Source organism: Coenobita brevimanus, chromosome 101 (assembly GCF_032717465.1).
Source record: "Coenobita brevimanus isolate Jiangsu-jjx chromosome 101, ASM3271746v2, whole genome shotgun sequence".
NCBI classification, from domain to species: Eukaryota; Metazoa; Arthropoda; class Malacostraca; order Decapoda; family Coenobitidae; genus Coenobita; species Coenobita brevimanus.
The window spans coordinates 64,004,878-64,019,081 of record NC_137054.1 but is presented as its reverse complement, the minus strand read 5'-3'; positions in this window follow the sequence as shown (position 1 = coordinate 64,019,081).

Here is a 14,204-nt window from a genome sequence, read left to right as displayed (position 1 = left end):
ATGTTTGCGTGGATGTGAGTGGATGTATGTGTGTGTATTTGTGTTGTGGTGGGTATGTCTTATACAACAAGAACATGGCACCCACACTTCGACAAAGAGCTAGTCATTGAGACCTGGACAGACACACAAGTTGCAACCAAGTCCATAAACTGCCAAAGAGACAGATGAAAATAAGAACGTTTGGCAATGACTTGGCTGAACCCTGCAACAGAACAAAGCCTCACCCAGCTTGTGACTCCACCCACAAGGGTCCCTCCCTTGCACGCCTACAGGAAGCAACTCTTCCTCCATTACCCTAAGTAAACCCCGACAGGAACGTTCCACTTGCTGCAGCCATGAGTGTTGCGGCCGTTCCTTTGGTCTTCACCACTCCAGGCTGACTCCTTCAGATATCATCCTATGAGAAAGATCAGCCTCAGGGAAACGTGCCGCGTGCCCATGTAGACGGGGTTGGCGTTCACGTAATATTATGCAGGAAGTTGGCCTCCACTCAGAGTGGTGGAGTAATGGGTCATTACGCACTTGGGCATACCAGCGATACCTCATTATCCTTGGAGGTCACTCAGCACCAAGAAACTAATTAGCCGCTCCAAGGTACTGTTTATTGCCCGCGTCACACATGGACTCTAAGCAAGCCTATAAGACGCCATGGTACTGAAGGGTGTTATGGAGGCTGCTTGTAACCCACTCACTGGCACAGATCCCACCAACAGGATCGTCTGGCGGTAGCAAGAGGACAATGAAAGACGTCAACGTACTGAATGTTGCCTTTGACAGTTGACTCAGTACGATGGATCTTATACCTTTTACCCCGAGTACGTCATTTTTGTTTTATTCCGGCTATCAGTGGACGGCTTGACTCAGCTTAGAACACACTTGACGATCAGCAGTGGTTAGGTTACAGCTGTTCATGAATCCTTTCACTGTCAGCACGCTCTCGTAAGCTGAATGGGGGGCGCGGTAGCACAGTGGTAGCGCGCTGGACTTGTGATCGGGGGATTGCAAGTTCGAGCCTCGCCCGGGCTGCCGTGCCGGGAGGGGTAGCTCCCTCCTGTAACCCTAGCGGGGCTATATAGTCCAATACAGGGCTTAGCTCGGGGGAACTCCATTTCTCCCATTTTCTCCTAAGCCGAATAAAATCGTCTGGCAGCAGGAAGTGTAACAAATAATTACGCCATCTTATACACAAGAAACTTACACAACTTACGAAAAACCTTCCGTAGCGAATGGGTAGTGACGAATTGACCTGAAAATTACATCTGCTTTCCCTTCGCTGAATAAAATGTTGTGGCAGCAGCAAGCAGTAGTAATGGAGCAGCCTCGGTCTGTCTCGGGGAGCAGACCCATCAACCATAGGCAAACAGTTGCCCCTGCAGGGTTGTCCCATGCAGTGAACCGATGTTCCCCTGCGATGGCCAGCGTCTCCGCACATCGAGGCGCAGGTAAGAGAGTGAGAGTTAGGTTCCTGGATGGATTGCGCACTTGCGTCTTCACCCAGTTAACAGGGGCGCCTCAGCAGGCTCCACGTCAGCCAAATTTCATATTATATGGCTGCCACCCAACGTTGTAAATGGTTTCATGGGTTATAAGGAACCATTAAGCTTATCACTCATTGTAGAGTCACCTTAGGAAGAAGTAAGCAACACTACATCAAGTGAGTGGATGATGGTGGCCACCACCTACCACCAGCAGCAGCAAGTAAAGAAATATGTACTGTAGACACGTTATCGCAGTAAAGAAAACACACAAGTTCAAAATAATCAGCGGCAGCAATGGCCTCAATATCTGCCTGTCCCGGAAACTGAATAAACCCGTGTGGAGACAGCAGGAATAAAATACAATAAACCCGTGTGGAGACAGCAGGAATAAAATACAATAAACCCGTGTGGAGACAGCAGGAATAAAATACAATAAACCCGTGTGGAGACAGCAGGAATAAAATACAATAAACCCGTGTGGAGACAGCAGGAATAAAATACAATAAACCCGTGTGGAGACAGCAGGAATAAAATACAATAAACCCGTGTGCAGACAGCAGGAATAAAATACAATAAACCCGTGTGCAGACACTTTCAGCCTCTTGGTCTCTATCCTTACACCTGAAGAGACTGCAAGTCAGGCCAGAACTTCTCCCATGTAAAGTTAATCCCAATAATTTTTTTTTTTCCAGTTGCGAGTATAATTATTCCATCTGAACAGTTTATTAAACTTGCTACCAAGACATGATGTGACCATTGAGGAAGGCATGTTGCAGATAGGCCAGGACAAGGTGCAGTTGGAGTGTGGTGTCACTGGGCTAGTTTGTACTGTACTCTACTTTCTTTCCGTTTACTAGTAGGTAAAAGAATTTAATGCCTACAATGTTTTGTTTCTGTACAGTGCTTAAATTAGGGTTCCCTATCTCCTAATCACTGTGGTCAAAATCACATTGTTGTTTAACTACATCACCCAGACACTTAAAATACTCTTGGAGTGAACACTGCCACTCATCAGAGCATCCATGTAAGCTAGACTTACCAGTGCAACTTACATGTCAGTTGCTTCTGAATCTGTTCATCTGTAGTTTACCTTTAGAATGTGGATTCATAATTTGGTAAAAATTTCATTCAGGGGGAAATTTGGGCATTCACGGAGGCTGTTTTGTGTATTATGACCAAAAATTAAAAGGGAAAACTCATTTGAACATTTGCTCAGAATGAAGAGAATCTTCCGTCTCTCCTGTGTTGTGGGTCAGCATCATACACATATGTAGTAAGACTTTGTAACACTGAGGAGTTTGTAATGGTGCTTGAGCTGTTAGGTATAGTACCAATGCCATTACCATCCCTTGCCTCATTTGTGCAAGTGTATTTACGAATAAAAGCTATTAATTGCTTGTGTCTGGTATTCAGATTGGGAGTGGGAAATGTCATAAGCAGATGGACTGGGTGAAACTGGCAGGTTTTAGAATAAAACCCTCTTTAATGGCACAAAGGGTGTAGTGCTGTACAGTATACCCGAGTACAGCCTAGAATGTGGTAAACTACATTGCTCAGCAAGGATGAGAATTTTCAGTTTAAAATAATTGGCAAGGCATATACTGTACAGTACTTCCTTGCCATTTACCTTCTCTGGGAAAGTCTTGTGCATTCCAACACAGCCATAAACTGTAGGTGCATAGCATTGTTCACTTATATGTTGTGTTGTCATCTAGTCATGCTGTCATTGTTTTTTTCCTGTTTTATGTTTTTCAGAGCCTTTTCTAGTTGGGTTTCTTAGCTTTTTCTTGTTTTAAGATATGCGTCGCATTTCAGGTTTTTCTTTTATCATCCATTTTAAACGAGTTCTTTTTTTCCATTTCTTCCATTTACTTTGAGGGCAGACTTCTTGCCCTTGCTGATTTATGTATGTAATATGCTACCTCATTTTTGTTGGTCTCCCTTTCAGCTATTTCTTTTCCACTGTAGTTTGTTATTTGTATTTTCTGATTGTTTTCCATGTGTTTTAACCATGTTTTTCTTGCATCTTACCCATAGAGATGTTAGTTTTGCTGCTTTCACTCGGGTTTGTGTTTTGCTGTCGGCGTCATTTTCCCTAGACTGTCTGCTGGGGAAATGGACGCCAGGTGTAGGTTCTCCATGCCTTCCTTCTCCGTCTCTCTCATTGCCCATGTAAGTAACTGGCCGAGTCACATCTTCCTGTGTTATCTCCCTGGTGTAGGACTCCTTTGATGTTTGGTCTCCAAGACACCTTTGTTACCCTTAGATGAATTCCACCCAACAATGTAAATGATTTCCTGGCTTACAGGAAACCATTTGACTTGTCACTCAGTGTAAAGCCCTGCACTTGAAAAGGAAAAAGAGTAATTGAAAGTGACAGGAAAGTTGGGAGAAATAGGAAGAGAGAAGCCAGACATAGAAAAAGAGTGATAAAGTTGAAGGAGGAAGTAGGTAGCACTACATCAAGTGAGTGGATGATGTTTGCCACCACTTAGCACCTAGTATAGCAACCGCTTAAGAAGAAAACGCGGCACGACAGCTGGCCCAGCTCGGGCCTGCTTGGTGGCGCCATGTTTACAGCTGGATAGCTGGGTGTGGGATGTGAGTTTATCAGTTTTTCAGATGTCTGGTATAATATTTAGCACTGCTGATATAGCTTATATCGACTATGAATACTGGTAGATTCTGATGGTGGTGCATTCTATCCTAATTAGAGTCTGTCTTCTATAGAATTTGAAGAAATTGGTGACCATCCAAACTCATGGCCGGTGTCGACTTCATAAATAATATGGCGTGGGTATTGGGCATATCAAACATAATAAATACTTAGAAAGTACCTGGATACTCACAGAACATTATTGGTAGCAAGTCAGCATGACATTATATACATGAGTTTGGTGCAGTATGATTTTCGGTTATACGGTACGGTTTTGTTATAGATGTTGTAGGTACGTAATTTTGTTAAATTGACATATGCATTTGAGTCTTACAAATTGAACTGTTTGGCTTACAGCCCAATAAAAATAGTAAGTCCTTTTATTTTTATCGATATTTGTAGGGCGTACAGTGCCAATTCATTTCTGTATGGTCCACCCCCACAGATTGCAAAATATCAGTAAAAACGTGTGTGTGTGTGTGTGTGTGTGTGTGTGTGAAGAAATGTAATATGTCTTGCACAGATTTGTCAAGGTGCCTTGTTTGTCAATAGGGATTGGTGGATAGGTAACTCAGAGGCTTGCCAGACAAATATAATGTGGCTTAAACTCAGTACAATATGAAATAGACTTGTAACATCAGGTTAACATGCTGGCATAACACCCGAGATAGATTAAAGAGTGCAGTACTTCACCTTTATTTATTAGTGTTTTTGCATATATCTTTTTAAAATAATAACAGTCCTACATCTTAACCTGGCCTGCTTTTCATCATTCATGGCATATATATTTCTATAACATGTGGCTAACATTATTGTACTGGGACAAAGTATGTCATTTACTTTTACAATAATTTAGCACCACATTTCAGTATTCAGCCAGGTTAAACATTTAATAATGGGATATTAGATTTTTGTGTTGCTTATAAGGCAATATGAAAGTCATGGAGTAGATAAATGTCCTGCTCTGAATTCTTACATTGCCTACTTCATATATAAACTTAGATTTACTTTGGTAACACATTAAAGTGTTGTCAAATAGGATGTAGGCTTCACCCCCACTATCTATACACATGGCTACCTTTTTGAAAATACACGTTTACGTCAGCTTTTTTTTTTTTTTTTTTTTTTTTTTACAAAGAAGTGATAACCATCCCAAAGATACAGGTAGCCCCTTTCCTGAAGTTTCTTTTGGTATTTACATTTAATAATAAAACATTGTTCTGAATGGTGAATATTTTGCCACTAATAGTACGGTTGACCCCCACCTCACCCTAATTGTAGCAGGAGAGAGCTCACAGCATCCATAAATTGTTTGATTTTGTTTTTAAAAGCACCTTTATTAGCTACAGAATCTGCTGTTTACTTTTATCACCAGTCCAGCTGATCAAAGTAGGGCCTTTAGGAGAAGTTAGAGGAAAGTACAGCAGTGACGATACTAAACTGTGTGTACTTGACGTAAAATTGCCATCTAACAATCTTCCGTGTGGACCTGTAAGAAGAGATTAGCACTGACTTAGACTGTGGTGCAAGTCACGAAAAGGTGCAATGGAAAAGATATGGAGCCACAGAACCATAGGTTAGTATTGTGGTAGGTCAGGTGTCATAACTATGCATGATATTTTCCAAGGAGGTTGGATAAGTCTCGGTGAAAAGTTATTTATCTCCAGTCTTCTTTGAAGAGACAAAATTGCCTGTCATAACTGTGTTTTGTAATCCTGAAAACAACGTCAAATACACTACATCCTCATATATGGCATGGGTCCAGATCTACAAAACTGCCTGTCATAACTGTGTTTTGTAATCCTGAAAACAACAACGTCAAATACACTACAGCCTTTTATATGGCATGGGTCCAGATCTACAAAACTGCCTGTCATAACTGTGTTTTGTAATCCTGATAAGAACAACGTCATATACACTACAGCCTTTTATATGGCATGGGTCCAGATCTACAAAACTGCCTGTCATAACTGTGTTTTGTAATCCTGATAAGAACAACGTCAAATACACTACAGCCTTTTATATGGCATGGGTCCAAACACTTTGCCAACACCCTGTCATAACTGTGATTTGTTTTCCTGAAATGAACAAACGAGGATATGATGGTGATGATGATGATTACGACTGTGATGGTGGTGATGATGATATTGATAGTGATAATGAAGTAGATAATGATGATAAAGATGGTGATGATTATTGACAGTGATGATGATGTTGATGATAATGATTATGGTGACTGATTACGATTGTGAAGATGATGGTGGTGGTGATGATATTGGTAGTGATGATGATTTAGACAATGATGATAAAGATGGTGATAATGATTTTGATAGTGATAATGATGGTGGTGATGATAATGATTATGGTCACAATGATTACGATGGTTAAGATTTTGGTGGGGATGATGATATTGGTAGTGATGATAATGTAGATAATGATGCTAAAGATGGTGATAATGATTTTGATAATGATGATGATGGTGGTGATGATTTTGGAAACAATGATTACGATTGTAATGATGGTTGTGATGATGATATTGATGGTGATGATGTTGTGGATGATGATGATAAACATGGTGATGGTTTGATACTGATGATGATGATGAGGAGGAGGCTTCAACATGGATGGATGGTGTGTAGGTATAAGTGGGGCAAAGGATCCAGCAGGCAATAACATGGATGGATGGTGTGTAGGTATAAGTGGGGCAAAGGATCCAGCAGGCAATAACATGGATGGATGGTGTGTAGGTATAAGTGGGGCAAAGGATCCAGCAGGCAATAACATGGATGGATGGTGTGTAGGTATAAGTGGGGCAAAGGATCCAGCAGGCAATAACATGGATGGATGGTGTGTAGGTATAAGTGGGGCAAAGGATCCAGCAGGCAATAACATGGATGGATGGTGTGTAGGTATAAGTGGGGCAAAGGATCCAGCAGGCAATAACATGGATGGATGGTGTGTAGGTATAAGTGGGGCAAAGGATCCAGCAGGCAATAACATGGATGGATGGTGTGTAGGTATAAGTGGGGCAAAGGATCCAGCAGGCAATAACATGGATGGATGGTGTGTAGGTATAAGTGGGGCAAAGGATCCAGCAGGCAATAACATGGATGGATGGTGTGTAGGTATAAGTGGGGCAAAGGATCCAGCAGGCAATAACATGGATGGATGGTGTGTAGGTATAAGTGGGGCAAAGGATCCAGCAGGCAATAACATGGATGGATGGTGTGTAGGTATAAGTGGGGCAAAGGATCCAGCAGGCTACCAAACTAACAAATGTACTGAAGGCAGCAATGGGACTCATCATGCTAATCCTGTTTGCCGCAGTTACTGGAGAGGGACGCCTTCACGTGGTGGCACAAATGTTACCAGGCAACTCTGCTGCCTGGTTATACAAGCGTCTTTCAACTGCCTTTCCCCCGAGAGGTCAATGGTGGACTGCAGCAGGTCGAATTCAGCCTGCAGTCCACTTGGTTCACATCCAGATGAGCCTGGAGCAGCAGCAGCAGCAACAACAACATGAGATGGTAGAATTCAGAAAGTTAAACAAGAAGCACAAAAGTATAACATTTAACAGAGTATCAAGTGAAATGGGTTGTTTTTACATGGAATTGTTTTTATCTGAAGAAACGGCCAGTCAATTGAAATACTGAATCGTGATTGCATAAAATTCGATGACCCTTAGTTGTGATATAGGAACGAGTCTCCATTGTTAGTGGACAAGCCACCCCTCCAATCTGCGCTTAACCATTAACCGAAAAGAAAAAAAAAGGTAATTATTAGTCAGGTGAAAACAGATCGACTATAACTCATTACTGAAGGCTTCAAAAGTTCCATCTGCTGACAGTCCAAAGGTTGCACGCAAACATGTACTGTACTTCATAACGCCTGTGGGATAGAGGTCACTGGCACTTATACCTCGCCAAATGCAGCACAGGTGGCCCCACCAAGGCTATCACCACCCATATCCTCGTTGGTTAAGTTGGCTCCCTAGCACCTCTTCCTTAGCGATTTATTATGCTTACTACATCTACTCTTCTCTTGTATGTTGTTTATGCCTTTGTAGTATCAACATAGTTTCCCTAATCAACATGCAAGAGATTGTAAAAGCGCCAGTACTGTGCCATCCTGTGACATCCTTTTTTTGTTTATTCTTGCTGCTACCAGATGTACGAGTGGATGGAGTGGCTGGTCAGTGGGGTGTGCCAGCTGACGTAGATGGGAATGGTAGTGCTTTGGTGGACATCTGTGCTGGTAAGGGGTTGGCAGTAGCCAACACCTTCTTTCGACATAGGATGATCCACCGGTATACATGGAGTAATGAGGAGGATGGATGGTGAACCTGTTGAACGAAAGGCAATGATAGACTACGTGTGTGTGGATGAGCGAATGAGAAGACAAGTGTTTGATGCAAGAGTGTGGAGAGGGTTGGGAATGGAGTCTTGGACCATCACTTAGTGATGGCCAAGGTAGAGCTGCAAAGAAAATGGTTGAGGAGACGAAGGGGAAGACAGGAGAAAACAGCTCCTGTGAGAAGAGTGGAGAATTTGCAAGATAGTGAGAAAATGGCAGAGTATAAGAGCATAGTGGAAGAAAGATTGGGAAGGTATGAGCTAGAGCAGATGGAAGGGGTGGAAGACGTATGTAAGATATTTACGGAAGAGATAGACGCAGCGTGTGAGGTGGTTTGTGGAGTGAGGAGGAGATGCAAGGGTGTGCAAGGGACAGCATGGTGGAATGATGAGGTGAAACGAGCTGTGGAACAAAAGAAGAAGGCATATAGTGAATGGTTAGCGAGTAGAGGTAGGGGAGAAGATGAGAGAAGAGAGAGGTATATGTGAGTAGGAGAAGGGAGGTGAAGAGACTGGTGAGGGAGAGTAAGAAGAAAGTGGATGAAGAGTTTGGGAGGAATCTGAGTGTGAAATGGAGGGAAAGTAAGAAATTGTTTTGGAAGGAGGTAAAGAAAGTAAGGCAGTGTGAAAGGGGAAATAGTAGGGGAGTGAAAGATAGGAATAATAGATTGTTGGTGGAGAAGAGAGAGAAATTGAGGAGATGGAAGGAGCACTTTGAGGATTTGTTGAATGTAGAGAGTGACAGCAGTGCGAGTATAAGTGGTTGGGGAATGGCTGGGAGAAGAAGAGATGAGAGGAGGGAGGAAGAGATCAGTAGGACGGAAGTAGTGGAAGCGATGAAGGTCAAGTTGGGAAAGGCCCCAGGAATTGATGAAGTGTGTGGTGAAATGATGAGGTATGGGGGTGAGATTGTTGTGGAGTGGATATGGAAGTTGTGTAGATTGGCTTGGGAAGAGGGAAGGGTTCCAGAGGACTGGAAATCAGGTATAATTATTCCTTTATATAAAGGAAAAGGGGAGAGAGAAGTAGGCTATGTGGTAACCATAGGGGTATTTGCCTTAGTGTGACTGGTAAAATATATGGTAGAATACTCACTGATAGGGTTAGGCATATGACAGAGGAGCTAGTTGGAGAAGAACAAGGGAGATTTAGGAAGGGAAAAGGGTGTGTAGATCAGAGATTTATTCTAAGATGTTTAGTGAAGAAGTATGTAGAGAAGGGAAAGAAAGTGTATGCTGCCTTCATGGACTTGGAGAAAGCTTATGACAGAATAGATAGGCAAGGTATGTGGAAGGTACTAAGAATATATGGAGTGGAGGGGAAACTGTTGAATGCTGTGAAGAGTATGTACGAAGGAGCTAGGGCTACGGTGCGAGTGGATGGTGAGCTGAGTGAGTTCTTTGATCTCAATGTGGGACTGAAACAGGGTTGTGTGATGTCACCATGGCTGTTTAATATATACATGGATGGGGTTGTAAAGGAGCTGTAGGGTAGGGCAGTGGATGTGGGGGTGGCTCTAATGAATGAGGGTGAGATTTGGAAGATTCCGGTGTTGCTGTTTGCTGATGATACAGTATTATTGAGTGAAGATCAATGGGAGCTGCAAGGTTTGGTGAATGTATTTGGGACAGTGCGTAGGAGGAGGAAGCTGAAAGTTAATGTAAACAAAAGTAAAGTTATGGTGTTTGAGAGGAATGAAGCCACAGAATGTACAGTGAGGTTGGATGGTGAGGATACGGAGAGTGTGAGTGCATTCAAGTACTTGGGTAGTGTGATGTGTAAGGATGGAACTGGGGGATGAAGTGCGTGAAAGGGTACAGCAGGGAAGGAAGGTTGTTGGTTCACTGAAAGCAGTGATGAGAAATAGGGAGGTGAGTATGGAAGTTAAGAAGTCACTGCATGATAGTATTGTGATCCCTACCCTGACGTGTGGAAGCGAGGTGTGGACCTTGCAAGAGGGGAACAAGTCAAGAGTAAGAGCAGTGGAAATGAGTTACTTGAGAGGAGCATGTGCAGTGACATGGAGGGACAGGTTGACGAATGAAGAAGTGAAGGAACGTTTTGGGTGGATGTGGATGTACAGTAGTTGAGAAGATTAGGAGAAATACACTGAGGTGGTTTGGACATGTGGAGAGAATGGAGAAGGAAAGACTGACTAAGAGGTGTAATTGTATGTAGGTGAGGTGGAGGGAGGGAGAATGAGGGGTAGACCGAGGATGAGGTGGAGGGATGGAGTTGAGAGGTACATGAGGGAGGGGGGGGTTAGTTGGGGGAGGGTAGTCAAATGGTGGGTGACAGAGCGACTTGGAGGCGTTTTGTCTGCGGCCACCCTTTGCGGGATTAGGGCGTCGGGCTATAGATAGATAGATTGATAGACCAATGAGCGCTTGTATTGAGCACTGAAGGGGTTTAAGGATATAACTGATCTTTACAGTTGCAAGAGTTTTTCCTGAGTCGAATAAAATCGTCAGGATATGACTGGAATAAACTAAAAACGACGTCACCGCATTCAAGGGTTACGCCATCTAGAATAATAGTATGGAATCTCGCTACACCTGTGGAAAAATATGTAGCTGGTCGCTACATTGTCGCTAATTGGATTTGAATATCTAAGGACCTAACGAAAAATATGGCTTATCATTATACGGGTGTATTTCTTTTGGCAGCGTTTAACTTTCAAACTTATTATATATACAGTACCTTAGTTCTATAAAACATGAATTACCGCTATTATCATCCCGGTTGCGGTGAGTTTTGCATTTGAATGTTTGCTCTGGCGCAATGGGGTTACAATGCACCAACTGGGATTCATTATTTTCAGGTTTTCAGATTGGTGCTAGTTTAACTAATTTTAAAATTATATGTAATTACGATACGTTTCGATAATATTTAAAAAAATTACTCCCTTATCCCAGTACCTGTCGTATGCACGGAGTGACTTATGCTGACACCACCTTTACCTTGCATGTCAGGGAGACGGTGCATGAGTTAGCTCCTCCCAAAATGTGGCACACAGTTGTACACATGGACAACGGGGTCTACCGCCCCACCACTATCCCCGTCAACAATAACGGGATTCGGCCCCTCCTCAAAAAGATATTGTTCGTACTCATAACTTGTTGCTTCGTAATTTTGTCACTTACTGATTTAGGTTTCACCATTTTTGTCAAAACATGTGTTCCCTATTTCCGTAAAGATATTTCAGATATTGCTGACAAATTTGTTGAGAATGGTGTTCCTCTTAACACAATTTTGCGACATAATATTGAGCCATTAAGGCTTAACTGGGCAATTAAGTCATTAGGAGAACAATATAGTCACTATCCCGGTAGGCTAATGTTGTCTGAATTGACCGGGATGGTAATTTCTTCACAATTGCGGTATGAGCTCAACGCGGGTCTAACTTGGCTTATTGTTTATCACTGTTGGTTCCTCACCACTTGGGTTGGCTTTTGGTTTGTCAAAAATGACGTGTTTCAGGTTGTGCTGTTGGTGCTGAGTGTAATGCTGGGTCTCAGTATGCTGAGTTGGCAGCGGGCACTGAGTGCCATCTATTGTGCCCAGCTGCTTCACCCCCTGGAGGCCATAGTTGGGGTGATACAGGTGTGGGAGGTGTGGAATGGGGCTTGGGTGGGGGTGGTGGCGTGGTTTGTGGTCAAACTGTTGGTCAGTGTCTTGGCACTGTACCTGAACCATCGCTACCACCACCCCACACAGCGGCAGGCCCCACCCCCACACCTGGTGTGATTTACCCCCACCCCACACAGCGGCAGGCCCCACCCCCACATCTGGTGTGATTTACCACCACCCCACACAGCAGCAGGTCCCACCCCCACACCTGGTGTGATTTACCACCACACCACACAGTGGCAGGCCCCACCCCCACACTTGGATTGATTTAAAACCACCCCACACAGCAGAAGGTCCCACCCCCACATCTGGTGTGATTTACCACCACCCCACATAGCAGCATGCCCCATCCCCACACCTGGTGTGATTTACCACCACCACACACAGCGGCAGGCCCCACCCCCACACCTGGTGTGATTTGATTCATCTTATAAGTTTTTGTTTTACTTTAATGGAATATACATTTTGTTTTGTCTTTTTGCTCAGTGCTGAGAATTTTCTCTATGGACAGATATTACTCTCTGATGTTATTTGTTACTCTCAGTTTACTCTGTCTTATTGGAGGGACAATTACTTTGATGTTACTTGTTACTCACTTTTTTACCCACTTTGTTACTTTTTTTAATGGTGGCGTGGAGGTAGAGCCCTCGGGTCAAAATGTGCTGTGGTTCAAGTTCCAGAGGTAGCCAGAGGGAGTATACTTTCTGTGCTGAGTTATTTGTTACTTTGTTACCACTTTTGTTACCTTTTTAATGGTGGTGTGGGTCACAATGGACAGTGGCCTGTGGCTGTGTGCTGTGGTTGGAGTCCCACAGGTATTTCTGACTTGTACACACTACCAGGGGCGTAGGTCAGCCTTCTGTCCTTAAGTGTTCTGCACTACACCAGCCCAGCCTCAGGCCCCTCTGCTCTAAAGGGGGAAAAATACATTTTGCTGTTTTTATTTACAAATATTTCTTGCTGTGTTGTTGCATTTCTCTGTATAACTTTTTTTTTATAATGGACAGACTCTCATTTTGTTTTCTTTAATTTTTTTTGGTGAAAAATAGGTGGAGCAATTGCAACTGTCTTACAATCTCATGATCTTTAGGAAAGTAATTTTATTAATGCAACAAAAATAGCTATCTAGTTATTTTAGACAGCAAAAAGTGTAGAGGAAAAATACAGTACAGTAATCCCTTGATTATCTGATGTAATAGAGCCAAAGGCATGTCTGGGTAATGGCTCCGTTCAGATAATGGACTTCTCCCCTGGCCCCTCTTTGTACATAACCTTTTGAAAGCCAGTGTTAAAGGCCACAACAGTACGTCGTACATCATTTGTTCTTGTTGTTTAACACAACTCTGTCTGGTCAAGTAGACCTATAAACCACAGCCGAGCAATTACCATTGTCAAGAAGACCCATCAACCACTTCACCACTGCAGGGCCATACCCTGCAGTGACATGAAAACATGAAAAAATGGCTACACAAGAAAAATGCAGTGGGCACACAAAATGGTAAAATGGAATAAAATCATGGTAATATAGAATAAAATCATGGTACAATATAGTAAGCTAGAATAAATCAGTGGCAGCACTCGCAATTCAACTATCATGCATCAATATTACCCAAGATCTCCTGCTTCTCCAGAGTCACTAATTGTATTTGAATATCTATGTGTTATGATGGCCCCTTCACCAGGGGCCATCATAACACACCATAGGAAGAGGCATGCAAGGCATAGCAAGACCTAAAGCAGGTGGGAAACAACCACAAAAGCAACCACATGCACTGCCATAACAACTGTTTGAGAGGAAATAAGGAAATGTTTTCTAAACAACCGCCATGCATTAACTGAGACTGAGCGAGGGGGGGGTGGCTCTAGAGGATGCTGGGTAAACTAACCAGCCAGACATGGTGGCGCCAGCGGGCTATTCCCGCCCGTCTGGGTGGAAATTATTTGCGTGACCATAATTTCTTCCCAGACGCAAGTTTTTGTCCAGATATTATGAAAAAATATACCACTACAAATAATGGTTTCAAACAGCCAGGCCACAGCATCTGCTTAATGGATTGTCCGGGTAATGGCCATCCGGATAATCGAGAG